This window comes from Cucurbita maxima, unplaced genomic scaffold (genome assembly GCF_002738345.1).
Source record: "Cucurbita maxima cultivar Rimu unplaced genomic scaffold, Cmax_1.0 Cma_Scf00001, whole genome shotgun sequence".
Classification (NCBI taxonomy): Eukaryota; Viridiplantae; Streptophyta; class Magnoliopsida; order Cucurbitales; family Cucurbitaceae; genus Cucurbita; species Cucurbita maxima.
This window is the reverse complement of record NW_019272017.1, coordinates 11,699,091-11,725,880: the sequence shown is the minus strand read 5'-3', so window position 1 is coordinate 11,725,880 and position 26,790 is coordinate 11,699,091. Positions and strand designations below refer to the sequence as shown.

At 38.7% G+C, this 26,790-nt stretch overlaps 1 long non-coding RNA gene across 1 annotated transcript; it reads right to left on the bottom strand.

The window, feature by feature from the left end:
* Positions 1-1,418: 1,418 nt before the first annotated feature.
* On the bottom strand, positions 1,419-26,790 carry LOC111476819. The gene is made up of 3 exons (XR_002717168.1): positions 26,662-26,790; positions 14,631-14,633; positions 1,419-1,429 (listed from the first exon to the last, which is right to left on the bottom strand). It is a non-coding gene; the product is annotated as an uncharacterized LOC111476819 (long non-coding RNA).

The window sequence follows — 26,790 nt, the reverse complement described above, 5'->3', positions numbered from 1 at the left end:
AAGAACACTTGATTGAGATTCGAATCACTCCACAAACAAGATTGATCACGTCGAGCTTGAATGATTCTACATGCAACCTAAACTACATAGAATTGCAAAGAAACTTAGTCATTGGCTAAAGAAGAGCACAAATGCTTCTTTTACTACATTTTCCAAGTCTCTTACAAATACAACATATATGGCTTTATATAGCCTCAAAATGAAACTACTAGGCATTCCAAGAGTTGTAACATTCATACTTAATGGTCATAATTAACCATTATGTAATTGTAACCTAAAGTAAATAAAAAGTCCGAAAAACTCTAAATTGTAACCCACCCAAAATTTATAACAATCAAACTTCACTCTTCTTCAATGTGGCATGCATTGAAACATCTTTTGATAATTTTGACAACCTTTTCTTCACATCGTCATTGAAGTATATTGTATGATTGATGTTTTTTGGTTCATATCATTCTCCACTTCTTCAAGAGGATTCGTCCTCGAATCTATTTGTGAAACTTTGCTGCAAAAAATAAGTTATGGAAATACAAAGGACCTCACAACACTCTCTCACGTGTATACACTCAAGGAATTTTAGGCCACTCTGTTTGCACTCATTTACACAAATGAATCTCTCATCCTCACCTCTCAAATTTTCTAGTAGAGCCCAGATTTGATTTTTTTTATTTTGGGTCGATTAAAAACTAAAAAGATAAAAACAAATTGAAAAGAAATGCAAAGGAAACATATATCCGATCTTGAGCCTTAAGCTCTGATACCAAATGATAAGATAAGGAACCACTTCAAGGGGAGTAAGATTCGGATTACCTTGTTGATCGAATATCTCAAGGCAAGAACATTGTTTGAGATTCGAATCACTCCACAAGCAAGATCGATCATGTCTAGCTTGAATGATTCTTGTTGATCAAATATCTCAAGGCAAGAACACTTGCTTGAGATTCGAATCACTCCACAAGCAAGATTGATCATGTCGAGCTTGAATGATTCTACATGCAACCTAAACTACATAGAATTGCAAAGAAACTTAGCCATTGGCTAAAGAAGAGCACAAATGCTTCTTTTACTATATTTTTCAAGTCTCTTACACATACAACATACATGGCTTTATATAGCCTCAAAATGAAACTACTAGGCATTCCAAGAGTTGTAACATTCATACTTAATGGTCATAATTAACCATTATGTAATTGTAACCTATAGTAAATAAAGTCTTAAAATACATAAATGAAATACAATAACTCTAAATTGTAACCCACCCAAAATTTATAACAATCAAACTTCACTCTTCTTCAATGTGGCATGCATTGAAACATCTTTTGATAATTTTGACAACCTTTTCTTCACATCGTCATTGAAGTATATTGTATGATTGATATTTTTTGGTTCATATCATTCTCCTCTTCTTCAAGAGGATTCGTCCTCGAATCTATTTGTGAAACTTTGCTGCAAAAAATAAGTTATGGAAATACGATGGACCTCACAACACTCTCTCACGAGTATTGATAAGATAAAGAACCACTACAACGGGAGTAAGATTTGAATTACCTTGTTGATCGAATATCTCAAGGCAAGAACATTGTTTGAGATTCGAATCACTCCACAAGCAAGATCGATCATGTCTAGCTTGAATGATTCTTGTTGATCAACTATCTCAAGGCAAGAACACTTGCTTGAGATTAGGGATAAAAGAGAGGTAGTTCCCTTAAGTACTGACTCTAGGTCTTGAACAAGGGGTCCCACCCTCTCATTGGCCTGAGAGGGATTCAGTTTATTGGTTAGACCACAAACCAATTGTTTATTAGATGATCAATGAGACATAAGAAACAAGAAGTAACTTCAGGGGTAAACAATAAATTGACCCAACTCTAGTTACGAACAACCTGTGAAGGATTGACTTACTAATCATGGTTATATCAAATGGCTAAAATATATCTATAGTGAGGGGAGTGCAACTACTAGGCTATAGTGGAATGTTCTAGTAGTTAATGAATGTTAGTTAACAAGGTTAATGAGTTTAACCGGTTAATCTTGAATCGTTGGAGCCCATGATCTATAGGTCCATTAGGTTCCTCTTCTAGCTCATATCAAACTAAACCATAGAACAGTGTTTTAGGTCCTTGGATTGATATATCAATAGATTTTGTTTTAGGTTTACCTAGGACTAGGAAAGGTTATGATAGCATCTTTGTTGTGGTTGATTGATTTAGTAAAATGGCTCATTTTATTCCTTGTCACAAAACTGATGATGCAAAACATATTGCAGACCTGTTCTTTAGGGAAGTTGTACGATTGCATGGCATTCCTAAAAGAATCGTTAGTGATCGTGATGTAAAATTTTTAAGCCACTTTTGGCGTGTTTTATGGGTTAAGTTAGGAACTAAGCTAATATATTCAACTACTTGTCATCCTCAAACGGATGGACAAACTGAAGTTGTTAACAGAGCCATGACTGCTATGCTTAGGGCTATTATTGATAAGAATCTTAAGACTTGGGAGGATTGTTTGCCCTTTATAGAATTTGCATATAATAGGGTTGTTCATACCACTACTAAATGCACACATTTTGAAATTGTTTATGGCTTTAATCCTTTAACCCCCCTTGACTTGTTACCCATTCCATCAAAGGAGTTTGTGAATTTTGATGCAAATGCCAAGGTTGAGTTTGTTCATAAACTGCACAAGCAAGTGAAAGAACAAATTGAGAAACAAAATTTCAAGGTTGCCACCCGAATTAATAAAGGATGTAAGTTTGTCATCTTCAAGCCAGGAGATTGGGTTTGGGTGCATTTCCTTAAAGAAAGATTTCCTACTTAAAGAAAATCTAAGCTTTTACCACGAGGAGATGGACCTTTTCAAGTTCTTGAGCGTATCAACGACAATGCTTATAAAATTGATTTACCAGGTAAGTACGGTGTTAGTACAACTTTTAATGTTGTTGATTTGAGTTCTTTTGATGTAGGTGATGGCTTTGATTCGAGGACGAATCTTTTTCAAGAGGGGGAGAATGATATGAACCACGACCAAGGAATTTCCATACTTGAAGGTCCAATTACAAGGACGAGAGCTAAGAAGCTACAACAAACCTTATACAGTTATATTCAAGCTATGGTGAGCTCATCAAAGGAAATTCTAGAAGACGCTGGAGACCTCCCAATGTAGTGCAAAGTTGAGATTCAAGAAAGAGATGAATTAAATGCACTTTAAGTTGCATTTAATGAACTCCGCTGAATTTATGAAACTAGTCCAAGGATGAGTCAATAAGCACATTTTATTAATTGCATTATTTAATTATAGTTTAAATATTTTTTTGTCATATTTAAGCTAGTTTTAAATATAGGAGTTAAGGTTATATTGTAACCCACATAGGTTACTATATTCCACCACTCTTGTTTCTTTTACTATTGGAAACTATGTTGATGATGTTTTATGTGATGTTGTATCCATGCATGTTGGAGATTTACTACTGGGGAGGCCTTGGCAATTTGATCGTCGGGTAATGTATGATGGGTATGCAAATCGATACTCTTTTACTCACAACAGTAGAAAAACTACTCTTATTCCATTGTCTCCAAAAGATGTATTTATTGATCATTGCAAACTTGAAAAGAAAAGGCAAGAGGGTGATGCAAAAGAAAAGATTGAAAAAGAATCAAGTGTAAAAAAAAGCTTGAGGGAAAAGCAAGAGAGTAACACTCAGCCTAGAGAAAAAAAAGAGAGAAAAGTCAAATCAGTAAACTTGTATGTTAGATCAAGTGAGACTAGGAATGTTTTGATCTCTAACCAGACTACTCTTGTACTTATGTACAAGGGATCTTGTTACTTTTCCATGCTTAACCCTTCTTTGCCTAGTGATTTTGTTGTGCTTTTGCAAGAGTTTGAAGATTTATTTTCCGAGGAGAAGCCTAGTAGTTTGCCACCACTTAGAGGGATTGAACACAAGATTGACTTCATTCCTGGCGCGCCCATTCCAAACCGACCAGCTTATAGGACTAATCCAAAGGAGGCTGAAGAGATACAAAGGCAAGTAAGTGAACTCCTTGCTAAAGGGTATGTACGTGAAAGTTTGAGTCCTTGTTCTGTTCCAGTTATTCTTGTACCTAAGAAAGATGGTTCTTGGCGTATGTGTGTTGATTGTAGGGCTATAAACAAGATAACTATAAAGTATAGGCATCCAATTCCCAGATTAGATGATATGCTTGATGAATTGCATGGATGTAGTCTTTTTACTAAGATTGATTTAAAATCGGGTTATCATCAAATTCGCATGCATATTGGGGATGAGTGGAAAACAGCTTTTAAAACCAAGTATGGTCTTTATGAATGGTTGGTTATGCCTTTTGGATTAACTAATGCACCTAGTACATTCATGAGACTAATGAACCATGTCTTACGAGAATACTTAGGTAAGTTTGTGGTTGTTTATTTTGATGACATCCTTGTTTACTCTAAATCTTTAGATGATCATATTACCCATGTACGCAATGTTTTGACTAGTTTAAGAAACGAATGTTTGTACCTAAATTTAAAGAAATGTAGCTTTTGCATGGAAAAAGTTAACTTTCTTGGGTTTGTAGTTTCATCTAATGGTGTTGAGGTTGACGAGGAGAAAGTGAAGGCTATAAAAGATTGGCCTACACCTAAAAATGTAAGTGAGGTAAGAAGTTTTCATGGTCTTGCAAGTTTCTACCGTAGATTTATTCAGAATTTTAGTACAATTGCTTCACCCTTCAATGAACTTGTTAAGAAAAATGTATCCTTTATATGGGAAAAAGATCAAGAACTTGCTTTTAATACTTTGAAAGAGGTTAATGGGGAGAGACTGTAAATGGCAATATGCCTACGCTGGTTTAAATCCAGCTCGGCCCACTAATTCGCGTATCCCACCATAAAATGATATGTTCCATTTGTCCTTCGCCAGAACTGCTGGATATGAAGGAAGGAATATTAACCCCTCCCTCTTTTTTGATTGATTGCCAGATAGATGGATTATCAATCAATTTGACAATAACGACTATGAATCCATGCTCCTCTTACTAAAGTAACTGTCTCCACGCATATCAATCTATTCCTCGCGTCTCTGTCTGGTAAAATATGCCAATTCGAATCAAAAATCTACATGAAAAGGTTTGAAGGAAATGAAATCAACAACATGTACACTTGATTTCCCCGGGATTGTAGTTCAATTGGTCAGAGCCCTGTCAAGGCGGAAGCTGGGGGGCCCCGTCAGTCAGTCCCGATGGATCCAAATCCAATAAAAACTAATAGGGCAATTTCCATTTCTTCAACGAGTATTGATTGATGGGAGAAAGCCATATGTGGCAACAAACTCTTGTTTCTTTTACTATTGGAAACTATGTTGATGATGTTTTATGTGATGTTGTATCCATGCATGTTGGAGATTTACTACTGGGGAGGCCTTGGCAATTTGATCGTCGGGTAATGTATGATGGGTATGCAAATCGATACTCTTTTACTCACAACAGTAGAAAAACTACTCTTATTCCATTGTCTCCAAAAGATGTATTTATATTGATCATTGCAAACTTGAAAAGAAAAGGCAAGAGGGTGATGCAAAAGAAAAGATTGAAAAAGAATCAAGTGTAAAAAAAAGCTTGAGGGAAAAGCAAGAGAGTAACACTCAGCCTAGAGAAAAAAAAGAGAGAAAAGTCAAATCAGTAAGCTTGTATGTTAGATCAAGTGAGACTAGGAATGTTTTGATCTCTAACCAGACTACTCTTGTACTTATGTACAAGGGATCTTGTTACTTTTCCATGCTTAACCCTTTTTTGCCTAGTGATTTTGTTGTGCTTTTGCAAGAGTTTGAAGATTTATTTTCCGAGGAGAAGCCTAGTAGTTTGCCACCACTTAGAGGGATTGAACATAAGATTGACTTCATTCCTGGCGCGCCCATTCCAAACCGACCAGCTTATAGGACTAATCCAAAGGAGGCTGAAGAGATACAAAGGCAAGTAAGTGAACTCCTTGCTAAAGGGTATGTACATGAAAGTTTGAGTCCTTGTTCTGTTCCAGTTATTCTTGTACCTAAGAAAGATGGTTTTTGGCGTATGTGTGTTGATTGTAGGGCTATAAACAAGATAACTATAAAGTATAGGCATCCAATTCCCAGATTAGATGATATGCTTGATGAATTGCATGGATGTAGTCTTTTTACTAAGATTGATTTAAAATCGGGTTATCATCAAATTCGCATGCATATTGGGGATGAGTGGAAAACAGCTTTTAAAACCAAGTATGGTCTTTATGAATGGTTGGTTATGCCTTTTGGATTAACTAATGCACCTAGTACATTCATGAGACTAATGAACCATGTCTTACGAGAATACTTAGGTAAGTTTGTGGTTGTTTATTTTGATGACATCCTTGTTTACTCTAAATCTTTAGATGATCATATTACCCATGTACGCAATGTTTTGACTACTTTAAGAAACGAATGTTTGTACGTAAATTTAAAGAAATGTAGCTTTTGCATGGAAAAAGTTAACTTTCTTGGGTTTGTAGTTTCATCTAATGGTGTTGAGGTTGACGAGGAGAAAGTGAAGGCTATAAAAGATTGGCCTACACCTAAAAATGTAAGTGAGGTAAGAAGTTTTCATGGTCTTGCAAGTTTCTACCGTAGGTTCATTAAGAATTTTAGTACAATTGCTTCACCCTTGAATGAACTTGTTAAGAAAAATGTATCCTTTATATGGGAAAAAGATCAAGAACTTGCTTTTAATACTTTGAAAGAAAAATTGAGTTCTGCTCCCTTGCTTGCATTACCTAATTTTGAGTCTACTTTTGAAATTGAATGTGATGCTAGTGGAGTAGGGATAGGTGCTGTATTAATGCAAAATCAAAGACCTTTGATGTTCTTTAGTGAGAAGTTGACTGGTGCATCTTTGAGGTATCCAACTTATGACAAAGAGCTTTATGCTTTGGTTCGTGCATTGCAAACCTGGCAACATTATCTTTGGCCTAAGGAGTTCATTATTCATACGGATCATGAAAGTTTAAAGCATTTGCGAGTACAAAATAAACTCAACAGACGACATGCTAAGTGGTTAGAATTTATTGAAACATTCCCTTATGTCATAAAATATAAACAAGGTAAGGAGAACATTGTTGCAGATGCATTATCACGAAGGTATGTCCTCCTCAATACTTTGAATGCTAGGTTGTTGGGTTTTGAACACATAAAGGATTTGTATCAACATGACATGTTCTTTGCTCCTTTTGTTGAATCTTGTGAAAAAGGACTCATTGTGGATAATTACTTGTTGTTAGATGGATTTTTGTTCCGAAAAGGCAAACTTTGCATACCATCTTGTTCCATCCGTGAGCTACTTGTGAGGGAAGCTCATGGAGGTGGTTTAATGGCACACCATGGAGTTTCTAAAACTTATGATATGCTCTCTGAACATTTCTTTTGGCCTAAAATGAGACATGATGTTCATAAAGTTTGTGCTCGTTGCATAGCATGTAAACAAGCTAAGTCTAGGCTTCAACCACATGGTTTATACTCCCCATTACCGGTTCCTAATGGTCCTTGGATTGATATATCAATGGATTTTGTTTTAGGTTTACCTAGGACTAGGAAAGGTTATGATAGCATCTTTGTTGTGGTTGATCGATTTAGTAAAATGGCTCATTTTATTCCTTGTCACAAAACTGATGATGCAAAACATATTGCAGACCTGTTCTTTAGGGAAGTTGTACGATTGCATGGCATTCCTAAAAGCATTGTTAGTGATCGTGATGTAAAATTTTTAAGCCACTTTTGGCGTGTTTTATGGGGTAAGTTAGGAACTAAGCTAATATATTCAACTACTTGTCATCCTCAAACGGATGGACAAACTGAAGTTGTTAACAGAACCATGACTGCTATGCTTAGGGCTATTATTGATAAGAATCTTAAGACTTGGGAGGTTTGTTTGCCCTTTATAGAATTTGCATATAATAGGGTTGTTCATAGCACTACTAAATGCACACCTTTTGAAATTGTTTATGGCTTTAATCCTTTAACCCCCCTTGACTTGTTGCCCATACCGTCAAAAGAGTTTGTGAATTTTGATGCAAATGCCAAGGTTGAGTTTGTTCATAAACTTCACAAGCAAGTGAAAGAACAAATTGAGAAACAAAATTCCAAGGTTGCTACCCGAATTAATAAAGGGCGTAAGTTTGTCATCTTCAAGCCAGGAGATTGGGTTTGGGTGCATTTCCGAAAAGAAAGATTTCCTACTCAAAGAAAATCTAAGCTTTTACCACGAGGAGATGGACCTTTTCAAGTTCTTGAGCGTATCAACGACAATGCTTATAAAATTGATTTACCAGGTAAGTACGGTGTTAGTACAACTTTTAATGTTGTTGATTTGAGTCCTTTTGATGTAGGTGATGGCTTTGATTCGAGGACGAATCTTTTTCAAGAGGGGGAGAATGATATGAACCACGACCAAGGAATTTCCATACCTGAAGGTCCAATTACAAGGACGAGAGCTAAGAAGCTACAACAAACCTTATACAGTTATATTCAAGCTATGGTGAGCTCATCAAAGGAAATTCTAGAAGACGCTGGAGACCTCCCAATGTTGTGCAAAGTTGAGATTCAAGAAAGAGATGAATTAAATGCACTTTAAGTTGCATTTAATGAACTCCGCTGAATTTATGAAACTAGTCCAAGGATGAGTCAATAAGCACATTTTATTAATTGCATTATTTAATTATATTTAAATATTTGTTTGGCATATTTAAGCTAGTTTTAAATATTGGAGTTAAGGTTATATTGTAACCCACATAGGTTACTATATTCCACCATTAACTAGCCATTTTAATATGGAGGTTATGGGTATTTTTCATTTACTAGCCCATTTAATTTGGGAGTTAAATATCACATAGGTTAAGGTTATAAGGGCTATATAAAGCCTTCTTTTCTTCGATTAGATATTAGATTTTGGAATTTAGAATAGAATTTCTATTTTAGATTTGTTGAGAGCTAAAATTTCTTTGCAAATTCTTGTGTTTAGAACTTGCATGTAGAGTCATTCAAGTGGTATTGATCAAACCTCTTGTGGAGTGATTCGAATCAGAGTTTAGAAACGAGTTTTCTTTACTCTTGATCTTGATCATCAAGGTAATCCGTTCCATACTTTCCCTTGNGAAAAGGCAAGAGGGTGATGCAAAAGAAAAGATTGAAAAAGAATCAAGTGTAAAAAAAAGCTTGAGGGAAAAGCAAGAGAGTAACACTCAGCCTAGAGAAAAAAAAGAGAGAAAAGTCAAATCAGTAAGCTTGTATGTTAGATCAAGTGAGACTAGGAATGTTTTGATCTCTAACCAGACTACTCTTGTACTTATGTACAAGGGATCTTGTTACTTTTCCATGCTTAACCCTTTTTTGCCTAGTGATTTTGTTGTGCTTTTGCAAGAGTTTGAAGATTTATTTTCCGAGGAGAAGCCTAGTTTTGCCTAGTGATTTTGTTGTGCTTTTGCAAGAGTTTGAAGATTTATTTTCCGAGGAGAAGCCTAGTAGTTTGCCACCACTTAGAGGGATTGAACATAAGATTGACTTCATTCCTGGCGCGCCCATTCCAAACCGACCAGCTTATAGGACTAATGATTGAACATAAGATTGACTTCATTCCTGGCGCGCCCATTCCAAACCGACCAGCTTATAGGACTAATCATTGAACATAAGATTGACTTCATTCCTGGCGCGCCCATTCCAAACCGACCAGCTTATAGGACTAATCCAAAGGAGGCTGAAGAGATACAAAGGCAAGTAAGTGAACTCCTTGCTAAAGGGTATGTACATGAAAGTTTGAGTCCTTGTTCTGTTCCAGTTATTCTTGTACCTAAGAAAGATGGTTTTTGGCGTATGTGTGTTGATTGTAGGGCTATAAACAAGATAACTATAGAGTATAGGCATCCAATTCCCAGATTAGATGATATGCTTGATGAATTGCATGGATGTAGTCTTTTTACTAAGATTGATTTAAAATCGGGTTATCATCAAATTCGCATGCATATTGGGGATGAGTGGAAAACAGCTTTTAAAACCAAGTATGGTCTTTATGAATGGTTGGTTATGCCTTTTGGATTAACTAATGCACCTAGTACATTCATGAGACTAATGAACCATGTCTTACGAGAATACTTAGGTAAGTTTGTGGTTGTTTATTTTGATGACATTCTTGTTTACTCTAAATCTTTAGATGATCATATTACCCATGTACGCAATGTTTTGACTAGTTTAAGAAACGAATGTTTGTACGTAAATTTAAAGAAATGTAGCTTTTGCATGGAAAAAGTTAACTTTCTTGGGTTTGTAGTTTCATCTAATGGTGTTGAGGTTGACGAGGAGAAAGTGAAGGCTATAAAAGATTGGCCTACACCTAAAAATGTAAGTGAGGTAAGAAGTTTTCATAGTCTTGCAAGTTTCTACCGTAGGTTTATTCAGAATTTTAGTACATTTGCTTCACCCTTCAATGAACTTGTTAAGAAAAATGTATCCTTTATATGGGAAAAAGATCAAGAACTTGCTTTTAATACTTTGAAAGAAAAATTGAGTTCTGCTCCCTTACTTGCATTACCTAATTTTGAGTCTACTTTTGAAATTGTATGTGATGCTAGTGGAGTGGGGATAGGTGCTGTATTAATGCAAAATCAAAGACCTTTAATGTTCTTTAGTGAGAAGTTGACGGGTGCATATTTGAGGTATCCAACTTATGACAAAGAGCTTTATGCTTTGGTTCGTGCATTGCAAACCTGACAACATTAGCTTTGGCCTAAGGAGTTCATTATTCATACGGATCATGAAAGTTTAAAGCATTTGAGAGTACAAAATAAACTCAACAGACGACATGCTAAGTGGTTAGAATTTATTGAAACATTCCCTTATGTCATAAAATATAAACAAGGTAAGGAGAACATTGTTGCAGATGCATTATCACGAAGGTATGTCCTCCTCAATACTTTGAATGCTAGGTTGTTAGGTTTTGAACACATAAAGAATTTGTATCAACATGACATGTTCTTTGCTCCTTTTGTTGAATCTTGTGAAAAAGGACTCATTGTGGATAATTACTTGTTGTTAGACGGATTTTTGTTTCGAAAAGGCAAACTTTGCATACCATCTAGTTTCATCCGTGAGTTACTTGTGAGGGAAGCTCATGGAGGTGGTTTAATGGCACACCATGGAGTTTCTAAAACTTATGATATGCTCTCTGAACATTTTTTTTGGCCTAAAATGAGACATGATGTTCATAAAGTTTGAGCTCGTTGCATAGCATGTAAACAAGCTAAGTCTAGGCTTCAACCACATGGTTTATACTCCCCATTACCAGTTCCTAATGGTCCTTGGATTGATATATCAATGGATTTTATTTTAGGTTTACCTAGGACTAGGAAAGGTTATGATAGCATCTTTGTTGTGGTTGATTGATTTAGTAAAATGGCTCATTTTATTCCTTGTCACAAAACTAATGATGCAAAACATATTGCAGACCTGTTCTTTAGGGAATTTGTACGATTGCATGGCATTCCTAAAAGCATCGTTAGTAATCGTGATGTAAAATTTTTAAGCCACTTTTGGCGTGTTTTATGGGGTAAGTTAGGAACTAAGCTAATATATTCAACTACTAGTCATCCTCAAATGGATGGACAAACTGAAGTTGTTAACAGAACCATGACTGCTATGCTAAGAACTATTATTGATAACAATCTTAAGACTTGGGAGGATTGTTTCCCTTTATAGAATTTGCATATAATAGGGTTGTTCATTGCGCTACTAAATGCACACCTTTTGAAATTGTTTATGGCTTTAATCCTTTAACCCCCCTTGACTTGTTACCCATACCGTCAAAGGAGTTTGTGAATTTTGATGCAAATGCCAAGGTTGAGTTTGTTCATAAACTGCACAAGCAAGTGAAAGAACAAATTGAGAAACAAAATTCCAAGGTTGCCACCCGAATTAATAAAGGATGTAAGTTTGTCATCCTCAAGCCAGGAGATTGGGTTTGGGTGCATTTCCGAAAAGAAAGATTTCCTACTTAAAGAAAATCTAAGCTTTTACCACGAGGAGATGGACCTTTTCAAGTTCTTGAGCGTATCAACGACAATGCTTATAAAATTGATTTACCAGGTAAGTACGGTGTTAGTACAATTTTTAATGTTGTTGATTTGAGTCCTTTTGATGTAGGTGATGGCTTTGATTCGAGGACGAATCTTTTTCAAGAGGGGGAGAATGATATGAACCACGACCAAGGAATTTCCATACTTGAAGGTCCAATTACAAGGACGAGAGCTAAGAAGCTACAACAAACCTTATACAATTATATTCAAGCTATGGTGAGCTCATCAAAGGAAATTCTAGAAGACGCTGGAGACCTCCCAATGTTGTGCAAAGTTGAGATTCAAGAAAGAGATGAATTAAATGCACTTTAAGTTGCATTTAATGAACTCCGCTGAATTTATGAAACTAGTCCAAGGATGAGTCAATAAGCACATTTTATTAATTGCATTATTTAATTATATTTAAATATTTGTTTGGCATATTTAAGCTAGTTTTAAATATTGGAGTTAAGGTTATATTGTAACCCACATAGGTTACTATATTCCACCATTAACTAGCCATTTTAATATGGAGGTTATGGGTATTTTTCATTTACTAGCCCATTTAATTTGGGAGTTAAATATCACATAGGTTAAGGTTATAAGGGCTATATAAAGCCTTCTTTTCTTCGATTAGATATTAGATTTTGGAATTTAGAATAGAATTTCTATTTTAGATTTGTTGAGAGCTAAAATTTCTTTGCAAATTCTTGTGTTTAGAACTTGCATGTAGAGTCATTCAAGTGGTATTGATCAAACCTCTTGTGGAGTGATTCGAATCAGAGTTTAGAAACGAGTTTTCTTTACTCTTGATCTTGATCATCAAGGTAATCCGTTCCATACTTTCCCTTGGGTTGATTTTCCATATCAAATCTTGAATGAGAAACTCCATTATGTTTTTCTTCCTTGTTCTTTTGCGTACCGAAAGAATCAGAATATAGGAGATTTTGACGCTAAAGTCGTTGGTTGGATGGGGTCAGGTGAGCAGCCTTTGCCTTTTTTCTTTTTCTCCTACGTCTATGATTAGGATTTCTCAATCTCGTCTATTATCAAAACAAAGTGAAATGAACGATTACAAGATTGTGCGACTTCTTCCTTTCTTCAGGTATCTACCACGAAGGCACAAATTTAACAGGAATACCTGCACTTGTAGCTCCCATCATCACACCCATCTTATAGAATTTCTTTCTAATCGAGCATTTCGGGTGAGTTTTCCCCATTTCTTCGACCCTGATTTCTTCACATTATGTTCTCGTACCCAAGCCCTGAAATAAGAGAAAGAGTCTTGGAGAATTGAACACTGATCTTACTAAAGAAGTGAGAAAGTGCTGATGGGTCGCGGTCTCAAAATGGAAGTTTTTCGCCTTAAGATAGCGCGGAAGGTCTTTTAGGGCCGGTTCGCATCCCCCGACTCAACAAGTGGTCTCGTGCGCGGCCATCATCTTGTCGGGTCTGAGCTGCCTGCGGTTACAGAATCGCCCAGCCCCCTTGACTCTCTCTCTATAAAAAAGAGCTTTCTGCATCTGGGGCGCAGGTTTTTATTAAACAACGTTCGACTTTCATGTGTATAGCATATAGCTAGCGTTCCTTCTTTCTGAGCCAGGATCACACTCAGAGAGAGAGTATGATTAGGCCCTGTTGTGGTAGAACTTGGTGAACCGGGCATACTATTGAACTTCAGATTGATTCTCTCTCCTTCACTATGTAATGCAGTACGTTATATATTCTTTCTAGAAACTCAATCAAAATCAAAGCAAGCTAACTTCTTGCAACTACATCAACAACCGGGGGGAAATTCACTAGTCCTACCTACTCACGCTACGCTAATAAGGTTGAAAGAAAGTATGCGTCGAGCAAGCGACGATTCTACTTAACTAAGCCCCGTCCTTGTACAAGGAGGAAGCCAATCCCACCAATTTGAATGACTTTGATTAGTATACCCTTTGCTTTTAACATGGGCGAAGGAGCTCAACAAACGTGACCGGGCTGCTCATGAGAGAGAGAATTTGGAAAACAAACAAACAAAGAAAGACCTCTTCCGACACGCAAGCCCTAAGTAAGCAAGCTACCTTGTCTTCTTTCTCAAAAGACCTTTATGGAATGAAAACCAAAAAGAAGGAATAACAGTCTCAACAGTAAATGACATTATAAAGTGAGAGTAATTTTTTTCATGATCCGATCTTATGCAATACTCATTACATAGGACGCCCCCACTCACATGTCTCCGCATGTACAATTTAGTGATCACATTGTTTATGTCATATACAAAAGTGGGCCACATCCATAATGTCCCTAGGATAAGGTACTCAGCCATATCCCTGTACTATAGATCATTTTGACTATATACTTGAAATTGATCCACTCTTATTACTCTACATATAGTTCAAGTAATCATACTATAGTCAGAGTGTTCTTAGTTTATTCGATTTAGATTAATAATCATAAAATTCACTTTATTCAATAGCAATCTTTACTGAATAAACATCGATAATAACTTTATTGAAAATAGAATATGTTTTGTTCACAAACTATGAGATTTATGACATAAAACCCAACAAGGGGCACATCAAAGAAGGACAAGGTATTCTTCTTTATAAACGGGTTACAACCATGGGCCAAAAAAAAAAAATACACGAGAAAAATATCCAAGACCTAGCTACCGCAATTGCCAGCGCCAAGAGACTCTTAGACTTTGGGAACGAAGCGGGTTACCAAAGAAGAACAACATAGGCCCCAAACACTGGGGCACAACATATAAACCGCAAGGTCATCGAAATGGAAGCCCCAATAGGCCAAACGGAAGTAACGACAGACCAAGCAGGTGGACAGACAGACCTCCTTAGAACAATCAAGCGGGGACATCTTGATAAGATAAGGAACAACTACAAGGGGAGTAAGATTCGGATTACCTTGTTGATCGAATATCCCAAGACAAGAACATTGTTTGAGATTCGAATCACTCCACAAGCAAGATCGATCATGTCTAGCTTGAATGATTCTTGTTGATCAAATATCTCAAGACAAGAACACTTGATTGAGATTCGAATCACTCCACAAGCAAGATTGATCACGTCGAGCTTGAATGATTCTACATGCAACCTAAACTACATAGAATTGCAAAGAAACTTAGTCATTGGCTAAAGAAGAGCACAAATGCTTCTTTTACTACATTTTCCAAGTCTCTTACAAATACAACATACATGGCTTTATATAGCCTCAAAATGAAACTACTAGGCATTCCAAGAGTTGTAACATTCATACTTAATGGTCATAATTAACCATTATGTAATTGTAACCTAAAGTAAATAAAAAGTCCTAAAAACTCTAAATTGTAACCCACCCAAAATTTATAACAATCAAACTTCACTCTTCTTCAATGTGGCATGCATTGAAACATCTTTTGATAATTTTGACAACCTTTTCTTCACCTCGTCATTGAAGTATATTGTATGATTGATGTTTTTTGGTTCATATCATTCTCCACTTCTTCAAGAGGATTCGTCCTCGAATCTATTTGTGAAACTTTGCTGCAAAAAATAAGTTATGGAAATACGATGGACCTCACAACACTCTCTCACGAGTATTGATAAGATAAGGAACCACTACAACGGGAGTAATATTTGGATTACCTTGTTGATCGAATATCTCAAGGCAAGAACATTGTTTGAGATTCGAATCACTCCACAAGCAAGATCGATCATGTCTAGCTTGAATGATTCTTGTTGATCAAATATCTCAAGACAAGAACACTTGATTGAGATTCGAATCACTCCACAAGCAAGATTGATCACGTCGAGCTTGAATGATTCTACATGCAACCTAAACTACATAGAATTGCAAAGAAACTTAGTCATTGGCTAAAGAAGAGCACAAATGCTTCTTTTACTACATTTTCCAAGTCTCTTACAAATACAACATACATGGCTTTATATAGCCTCAAAATGAAACTACTAGGCATTCCAAGAGTTGTAACATTCATACTTAATGGTCATAATTAACCATTATGTAATTGTAACCTAAAGTAAATAAAAAGTCCTAAAAACTCTAAATTGTAACCCACCCAAAATTTATAACAATCAAACTTCACTCTTCTTCAATGTGGCATGCATTGAAACATCTTTTGATAATTTTGACAACCTTTTCTTCACCTCGTCATTGAAGTATATTGTATGATTGATGTTTTTTGGTTCATATCATTCTCCACTTCTTCAAGAGGATTCGTCCTCGAATCTATTTGTGAAACTTTGCTGCAAAAAATAAGTTATGGAAATACGATGGACCTCACAACACTCTCTCACGAGTATTGATAAGATAAGGAACCACTACAACGGGAGTAATATTTGGATTACCTTGTTGATCGAATATCTCAAGGCAAGAACATTGTTTGAGATTCGAATCACTCCACAAGCAAGATCGATCATGTCTAGCTTGAATGATTCTTGTTGATCAACTATCTCAAGGCAAGAACACTTGCTTGAGATTAGGGATAAAAAAGAGGTAGTTCCCTTAAGTACTGACTCAAGGTCTTGAACAAGGGGCCCCACCCTCTCATTGGCCTGAGAGTGATTCGGTTTATTGGTTGGACCACAAACCAATTGTTTATTAGAGGATCAATGAGACATAAGAAACAAAAAGTAACTTCAGGGGTAAAACAGTAAATTGACCCAACTCTAGTTACGAACAACCTGTGAAGGATCGACTTACTAATCATGGTTATATCAAATGGACAGAAATATAACTATAGTGAGGGGAGTGCAACTACTAGGCTATAGTGGAATGTTCTAGTAGTTCATGAATGTTAGTTAACAAGGTTAATGAGTTTAACCGGTTAATCTTGGATCGTTGGAGCCCATGATCTATAGGTCCATTAGGTTCCTCTTCTAGCTCATATCGAACTAAACCATAGAACAGTGTTTTAGGTCCTTGGATATATCAATGGATTTTGTTTTAGGTTTACCTAGGACTAGGAAAGGTTATGATAGCATCTTTGTTGTGGTTGATTGATTTAGTAAAATGACTCATTTTATTCCTTGTCACAAAACTGATGATGCAAAACATATTGTAGGCCTGTTCTTTAGGGAAGTTGTACGATTGCATGGCATTCCTAAAAGCATCGTTAGTGATCGTGATGTAAAATTTTTAAGCCACTTTTGGCGTGTTTTATGGGGTAAGTTAGGAACTAAGCTAATATATTCAACTTATACAACAAGGACGAGAGCTAAGAAGCTACAACAAACCTTATACAATTATATTCAAGCTATGGTGAGCTCATCAAAGGAAATTCTAGAAGACGCTGGAGACCTCCCAATGTTGTGCAAAGTTGAGATTCAAGAAAGAGATGAATTAAATGCACTTTAAGTTGCATTTAATGAACTCCGCTGAATTTATGAAACTAGTCCAAGGATGAGTCAATAAGCACATTTTATTAATTGCATTATTTAATTATATTTAAATATTTGTTTGGCATATTTAAGCTAGTTTTAAATATTGGAGTTAAGGTTATATTGTAACCCACATAGGTTACTATATTCCACCATTAACTAGCCATTTTAATATGGAGGTTATGGGTATTTTTCATTTACTAGCCCATTTAATTTGAGAGTTATATATCACATAGGTTAAGGTTGTAAGGGCTATATAAAGCCTTCTTTTCTTTGATTAGATATCAGATTTTGGAATTAAGAATAGAATTTCTATTTTAGATTTGTTGAAAGCTAAAATTTCTTTGCAAATTCTTGTGTTTAGAACTTGCATGTAGAGTCATTCAAGTGGTATTGATCAAACCTCTTGTGGAGTGATTCGAATCACGAATTTAGAAACGAGTTTTCTTTACTCTTGATCTTGATCATCAAGGTAATCCGTTCCATACTTTCCCTTGGGTTGATTTTCCATATCAAATCTTGAATGAGAAACTCCATTATGTTTTTCTTCCTTGTTCTTTTGCGTACCGAAAGAATCAGAATATAGGAGATTTATATGCTAAAGTCGTTGGTTCCGGGTCAGGTGAGCAGCCTTTGCCTTTTTTCTTTTTCTCCTACGTCTATGATTAGGATTTCTCAATCTCGTCTATTATCAAAACAAAGTGAAATGAACGATTACAAGATTGTGCGAATTCTTCCTTTCTTCAGGTATCTACCACAAAGGCACAAATTTGACAGGAATACCTGCACTTGTAGCTCCCATCATCACACCCATCTTATAGAATTTCTTTCTAATCGAGCATTTCGGGTGAGTTTTCCCCAATTCACACACGCTCGTTATTCTCATTTCGTCTTCGTGCCTATTTAGGACAGGACAAAGATTTTATGGAAGGTTTTTAGAACTTTTTGCCGAGCTCGAGCTTAGTGGAACTCTAATCTGCATAGTGCCCAGTGGAGGACCTGTGGACTGTCTTGGAGGTATGATTTTTTCACCGCGGAAGGGAATCGTGGAAAAAGAGGACTTGGATAGCAAGTCTTTTTGAAAAAGCTAGTTAGACTATTATTATGGCTATTGATTGAATTATATTGCCCAGTAATTATAATATGCCTATATCTGACGAAATGTTATTTTTTTTAGGTTGTTATATTGCCTCGAACGGTGCTCCTTTGAATCCGGTACCAACGGGTATCATCATCATCCCTCCTAGAACAACGTTATCTTTCAGACCTTTCAACCAGGAGAGCGGCTTTTGCTAAAACTCGAGCTCTTTCTTTCTTGCTTCGGATATGATAGAGTATTTATTGATGCTATCGGTATTCCCAATAATCTGGCTCGGTAATAGATCGCTTCTTCCAAACAAAGCACCCCGTTCGTTACGCTCGCAACAATTAGTTCTCTAGGTGAACAACATTAGACATTCTTCTGAAACCAACACTTTTGATGTTATTTGAGGTACGTACAAGAATTTAGAAAGGAATTCCAATCATTCTTCTTATACGCTCGTTCCAACCCTCAACTCTTCTAGGCTCATCAATATTGAATCAATCGAACTCTAACACTTGTTACACTTTTGGAAGATGGAAGACCCTGTGTCACTACATCGTGATTTTTCGTCAATTCTCTACTTCGTAAATAAAGGATTTTTCCATAATGGCGAGGGCCAACCAACTATTAGAATATTAGTAAATGCTTCGGAAGTGTCCAAATCAGGCTTAGCTTCTTACCTTACTACTACATCCACTTGAACAATTAGAATTTGACTCTATTTTAGATATGGTCTTTCTTTGGCTATACATCCATTTGAACAAAGAAACTGTCCAAGGCTAATTCTTGTGGGTCTTTCATCACAATAACTATGATGATATGGATGAGAACATGCCAATTCAAATTAAATGTATTGAAAACAATGTTACTGCATGGAAATGAACAAACGCAATTTGAGAAAGAGCCCCTAATAAAGGTCCTAACGAATTCCTAAGCCTACAGACGTGATCTATCTTTTTCTATTTCTCACATTCTCAGATTTTCCATGAATGGATCCATTTGAAAACAATTAGATGCTGACAGAGAAAAGATTGGCGTTCTTTATTCCTTTCCTTCCTATTCAACAACAACGTACGAATAATTCCTTGATTTTGACTATTGTTGAACCAACCCTTGCCTTGGAATAAATAGAAGAAAATGGATTGATATTGGTGCAGACTCATTATTAGAGATCAATCCTGAACTTGATGGATCGTTAATTTTTCTGATATACGAAATCTGATCCAGCTAGTGTGACGAAAAAGAAAGAAAAGCGCTTCCAGCCCAGGGATGTCCCCACATGGAGAGTTTGCCCCCCAGGGTATCTTTTCCATATATCGGGGGGGAAGATGGAATCGGGGCGGTTGGCTGCGAAGCCTGATGCAAGCCTTCCCCAGGCGGAATTCATATTTCAGTAGAACCCGGAAGGTAGTTGCCCCATCTATCTCTCTTCCACCCTTTCGCGTGATATAGAGTCACGCACAATTCCGAAGGTAAAGGAAATTTCAGTTTATTCAAAAAAATGTTGAATTGTCAGCTAGCTCTTCCCCTTTCCCGGCTCACTCATTATGCAAGCAAGCAGCGGGTCAACGCTACACCGCTTTTTCATCAATTCCTTCCCTGTTTTGGGTCTCACTCCCACCTATTCCTACCGTCGAACGAGAGAGAGAGAGCATATATAGTTCTTTGTTCATCCCTAAACCATATGGTTTGGTTTCTGACTGAATTAGCTCACGAGACAAAATAGGTTGCTTCATGCATGTTCCAGATTGTGGCTACGACTTTCTCCCCTGTCACCTCAACCGCTAATGCAATCATCCATCTACTTCCATTTTATACCCTCCCCTTCGTATCTATTGATCGCTATCCATTTTCCTTGCATCCATCCCGGGAGCAGAGCTAGCTATACCGAAAAAGATTGATTACAAATTGATATCAGTCTTCTATGTTCTCATCCTCCCTGTTCCCTAGCAACTTCAAGGAAACAAAAGGGGACGTAGGACGGAACAACGTCCAAGCTGTGACAACCCAACAGCAACAACTTGCTTCTCATCAAAGAAAGTGAGACTCCCAAACAAACCTACCAGCAATCTCAAGTTCAGAGTAAACCATCTCCACGACAAGACTCCTTCCACTCCAATTAGGCAAATCTAATCTCTCTCCTTCATCCCAACAACATCAAAATAAGCCAGCCACACCAGGTAGCTCCCATCGCTTCGACAGTCTAGAGTGCTCTCAACAGTCAAATTGGAAAGGTCAAAGCAATGACCTGCGTAGGCGTCGACAATTGACTACTTCTTTTGCGGACCGGGTTATTCTTTTCTCTTTGACAAGTAAAGTTCATTAAAGATGATGGGCCTGCCCACCCGCCTCCAGAACCTAAGCGTCTAGGCTATATGACCCAACAAATCTCGAAAATGACATCCAGATATAGCACTAACATATGCGAGCTATTAGACATTCTTTTTCAATACCTCGTTGAGGAGGAAAAAACGTCGATGGGAATTCAAGAAAACCCCCAACATCCATCGCTGCTCCATCGAACCTCTTTCTTCACATAGTCCGAAAGTGGGTTCGTGAACCATGTGCAGAGAGGGGAGGGGGCAAGGCTCCCATGGAGAGCCAAACGTCTTCAAGCATGCCAAAACAACAACAAGCTAGCCTTAATAAGACTGATCATCCTATGCCAGCCACCCTGTTATGGAACAAGTAGTCTACGGCACCTAAAAAACCGCTAGTGACGATTCCTTCTCCTATGGTTATGCCCATTTTTGTAGCACAAAATCCTCAACCACATTAACTCCAAACATTTCAGGAAAAAAAAACCCTCTACAACTATAAGTCAAGCTGCTTCGTTCCTCGAGAACCGCTCACCCCTTCACAGGAAAAGACTTATGTTACCCTACCTCAAGCAGTGGTGGGGGCGCCCATCAACATAGCGGGGAAGCCTAGCAGAACGGCTATCCCATACTTGGCTAGGCCCATTTAATTTAGGCTTGATGATCTTTGCATCAATACCCTTCCCTTGTGCTACAGCCAGGTCAATACCACCGACAAAATTCTCATTCGCAGCCTCTCAACCAACCTGTTGGGATTCAGCCTGCTTTTTCGAAGCCATCCTTTTATATTATATCTCCTACAGACCCAACCTGTTGAAGAAAATCTTCCTGCCTGATCTCGATTATGGAACTTCTGTCCACTTCACAAGTCCGGCTGCAAAAGGCTAGCACAAGCGAGCGCTCCTATTTCCATTTCACCTGAGTGAGGGTTTGCAAGCTATGGTGGGCTGTCTATTTTCTTCCCAACAAATTACCTGAATTCAGAAGGATTTTGACCGCTATCCCCATACTCGACCCCTGCATGTGGAGCCCTTAGTTGACCACTACCAAATAAAGAGGATCATCGATCGAAACTAGTGCAGGATTTCATATTTGCATATTGAGTACAGCCAGGCAGTTGAATTTGGACCCTGAAAGGTTTGCTCCTCACAACAACTGCTTGTGCATATGACAGGACCCCTCGAACCGCGCAAGGTATAGTAGTTCGACTGAATCTCTAAGTGGGACCCCTTGTTCGGTCAACTCTATTCCATGTAGCGGATATACTACAATAAAAAATGTTGGTAGAATGACCTTGGATCCACGCCAACTTGGTTGTGGCATCCTCATATCATATCATTATCAAGTTTCCCATGAACAGATGATGTCTCTACCTTGATAGCGCCCCCGTCAACCCAAGCTTCATTCGACGTTCAGTCCCTTCTCCTCGATCCTGTATTGATCCACAACCATTCTTGGTATCCTTTCTTTGGTGGATATCCCACATGAAATTCGCAATGAGGGTTCCTCCTCGAGACCACGTTGTTTAGAAAAAGGTGGGCTTGTGGCTCAACTTCTTCGACTAGGCTACCACCCGGGGCTTGGTTTAGCTGAGGATGGTATTTCCTACCCGATGAGTCTCCCTCTTTGGTCTAGGCTTTGATCCCAAAGTCCACTTTGAATTGAGAACGTCCCACTATTCAAAGACTGAACACAGGTTCCACTGTGGAAAACCCCTCGCTACACAAGTCGCGTCACCGCATTTGTTCAGTCGGGTCGCCAAAGGGTGATTTAGGCTGACAAGCACGATTGACCGGAACTGGAGTCTCGGATTTAGCAGTTCCATGGCTGCATATTCAGTCGAGCATATGTGACTGAGTCGCCCGTACCTAAGCTTGAGAAAGATTCTTTATACTGACAGTGTCTGCTTCAACTTCACCCGTCACTCGTGTCGTGTAGTGTAGCAAGACTACAAGTCAAGTCTCAGCAAGGAAGATTTTGGGCCCCAATGACAAAGGATTGGGCATTTTCGGGGACTAGTCCGCTTCCCATTACTCGACGAGGGAAATTCCTCGCACATAATTAAGGGAGCCATTGAAAGGTGACTGAAACACCAGAAACGGCGACTACTCGAGCTAATGATAGAGGCAAGAACACTTTCCGGCCAAGTCCCATTAATTGATCATAACGATATCGTGGAAATGCTGCTAAATCTTTCCGAAGTGAGAGAAGGAGGGAAGACGCGCTACAACTAACAGGCAACCAGCGAAAAAAGGCTAGCTAGTACAAGACAAGGTGCTGCTCCCTTTCTCTCAGCCACAAGTGGCTTATTTATGTAGTGGTCGACATTCATTCCTACGTGCTCCTCCTTGCTCACCGACTTCAGAATTGAAAAGTGCCCTTTTGATGTTGTCGTGACGCTTTGGTTACGAAGGTTGGCGGGGTCTAGGTTTATGGATGGATTCAGTCAACGAAAGTCCAACTCAATCAATATCAACAAGATGTCGTGACCGGTTAGGCTTGGTTGATTTTGTCAGAAAAGAAAGTAGGTTTCGTTGGTTCATTGATTAGTAAACCTCCAGTGCTGGTAAGGTCGGGACCGTGGTCGTCTGTCTCTAGTTTGTCGGCAAATAAGATCTTTGAGATTGACTAGCCAGCTGGGTTGGTTTGGCTATTCCTTTCTATTGAAAAGGAGTCAACTGTCTGCTCAGAGTCACCTTCTTCTAGGCATTGCTGGACGACACGACATTCTCATTCAAATATAGGCCGGCCATACTTGTGATGGTTCTCAAGGATCCAATATGACCACTTAGGTCTACGTTGCCACGATATTGTTCTATGGAAGTGGGCGTGTAGAAGTTCGGCCTGGTTTTTTTTTGGTGTCGTAGGGGAGGGATTGACCTTTCTATTAGTCAAGGGCTTTAGGCTTTACTAATAACAAACATAGAAGGTAAGGCCGGCTTTTTAGCTGTAGCTTTACAACGAGAGAGCTTAGATAGGGCCCTTTCTTTCTTTCTTCTTATTAGTCAGATAGGTTGGTTGTTTGAGCGCATTTTGCCCTTGATTATTATTATTAGTCAGGTTTTCAAAAGGCGTAGACAACTTTCTGAAAAACCTTTTTGTTTAGGGGTAGGGGGAAGGGGGCGCTAATGCCACTCTAATACGCCCTTATTAGATAGAGTCTGATCGTGGCTTTCGCACTGCTCAATCCCTTGGTTCGTGAGGTTTTTTTTGGCTTCCCTCAAATCGCGAATATTTGAAAGTTGGTAAAGACCCATGATATGAACCAAAAGACATCAATCATACAATATACTTTAATGAAGATGTGATGAAAAGGTTGTCAAAATTATCAAAAGATGTTTCAATTCATGCCACATTCAAGAAGAATGAAGTTTGATTGTTATAAATTTTGAGTGGGTTACAATTTAGAGTTATTGTATTTCATTTATGTATTTTAAGACTTTATTTACTATAGGTTACAATTAGATAATGGTTAATTATGATCATTAAGTATGAATGTTACAACTCTTGGAATGCCTTTAATAGTTTCATTTTGAGGCTATATAAAGCCATGTATGTTGTATGTTTAAGAGACTGGAAAAATATAGTAAAAGAAGCATTTGTGCTCTTTTTTAGCCAATGGCTAAGTTTCTTTGCAATTCTATGTAGTTTAGGTTGCATGTAGAATCATTCAAGCTCGACATGATCAATCTTGCTTGTGGAGTGATTCGAATCTCAAGCAAGTGTTCTTGCCTTGAGATATTTGATCAACAAGAATCATTCAAGCTAGACATGATCGATCTTTCTTGTGGAGTGATTCGAATCTCAAACAATGTTCTTGCCTTGAGATATTCGATCAACAAGGTAATCCGAATCTTACTTCCCTTGTAGTGGTTCCATATCTTATCAACCCCACCCCTTGTTTCAGTTAGAATGAATCCCCGGGACCCCAGGACATTGGCTTCCGCCAACAGTGGACTATTAAGGATCGCATCCCGCGCATATTCTACATTATAGCCTGCAACTGATTCAGCTTCCGCTTCTGGGAGATCAAACAGAGCTCGATTAGTTTCTGCTAGACGAGAAATAAAGAACATAACCAATACAGGGAACAAGGGAATACCATACCATATCTTCTTTTGCACGATGACAATCTCACTCGAATTACGGGGACCTACACATATTAGTACAGTATACCAGGGTCCCCGACCAGAACCACACGTGCAAGTTTCCCTGCATGTGGCTCGTCCGTGCTTTCCGTGGCACTGCCTGTGACTCAGCATGGGAGAAGGGGGCGGAACTGCACATTTTCGTGTTCATAGCATTGTCCGAGTGAATAGGCAGGGCATACCACGCAAAGCTTGATTTCCGAGGCTGGGCTGGTTCCTTTTCTAGCCTGCCAACAATTTGATTTAGATGTTGGGACAAGCCCCAGGAAAGTCTAGGTTGGCTTCCAGCTCTATCTCGGCCGGCATCCTGCTCTCGAGGGGGTGGAGTCCTGGAGCGAACTACTCATTGCTGTGTTGCCCCAAGGGCTTTTGGTGAGGAGCATTGTTTTGAGGGAGGGAAAGCATGGTTGACAAGCCACTACGAGGAGGCAACTGGACTGGAGTGCTTTCATCAAATGATGCATGTGTGCTGAGACATTCCCACCCCAAATGGTGGCCCGATTCGGCTGGTTGAGAAGAGATTCACATAGAGACTAGTTATGGGAATCACTTTCTATGTTAGCGAGAGGGGGCGGGCTTTCCTATGGTAGTCCTGCTACAGCCTCTGACCGTCTGTCCTGTCTCATCTTTCTTTGGCTATACTTGTATGTAGCGAGCCATGTTAGCTTCACATGAGAGTCTTTAGAAAAAGGCTAAAAAGGCACTCATCACTCAGCCCCTTTCCTATTCTACTTTGCCGCCTATTAAGAGAATAGGTCCCGTTGAAGCGGCCCGCCTTTATTCATCATTCATCTCTACCAGCTGCCGCGCACGACCAAATCCAATAGGAACGATTTCAGCGCCCCTCTTCTCGTCTCACAGCTTCACCCCTCTCTCTCCCTATCGGTCGAGCTACTTACTCCTTACTCCCTCTCTAGATAAGAAGCGGAACTCACCATCACCTACAGCCCTTTCTTTTCTCTGGCGGGGACTTCCACGAAATGAAAACGGGCGGCATCGTCTATGGCCGATCTTTCACCCAATCTACTTAAACAACCTAAAGGCTTGGCCCCGCGCCGTTTGGAGAATGAGCCTATATATAGGCATGACTTAGTCAGTTATTCTAGCAATTCAGATAAGATTCGGGACCGTTGGGTTGGGTTAAGTCTCTGAAAGCATGGTTCTTGCCTCCCTCCTTGGAGCTCGTCCATTCCTTGGGTGATCCCTTACTCTCACGTTCGAGTGTTTGCTCGTCGTTTAGGCCGGTAAGTGAGATTTCTACTCATTGCAGTCACCCCCGTGGTTCTTCGCACCTGGATAGTACCAAGACCCTTGTGCCCCGGCCCTTGATTAGATAAACCCCCGACCCACAACTCAAAATGAGCCTTGCGACGAGATGTGAACATTCCCAATGCTGCGATTCCTTCCAGTCCGTTCCCGGGTTGGGTTAGGAGAACATCCGAGCGATTGCCTTCGCGGATCCAAACGCGCTCACAAGGCGCACAATAAGAATCAGACCGATAGAGACTTCATAAGGTACCATTTGAGCTGCAGATCGTAATGCTTCTAGAAAGCATATTTCGAATATAGAGGAGTGAAAGTTCCCAACAATCAACGAGTTGATCATACCCTTCTTTGAACTGTACGAGCATGTCCTCTGTCACCCCCCACTGCGCTTACGGCTCTTTACCCCAACCCAACTAGCTCTGGCTCCAGTTCTTCCTCGGTAAGCGGACTTGGGGAGCATGGGTGGGCGATATCTGCTTTTGACTGAT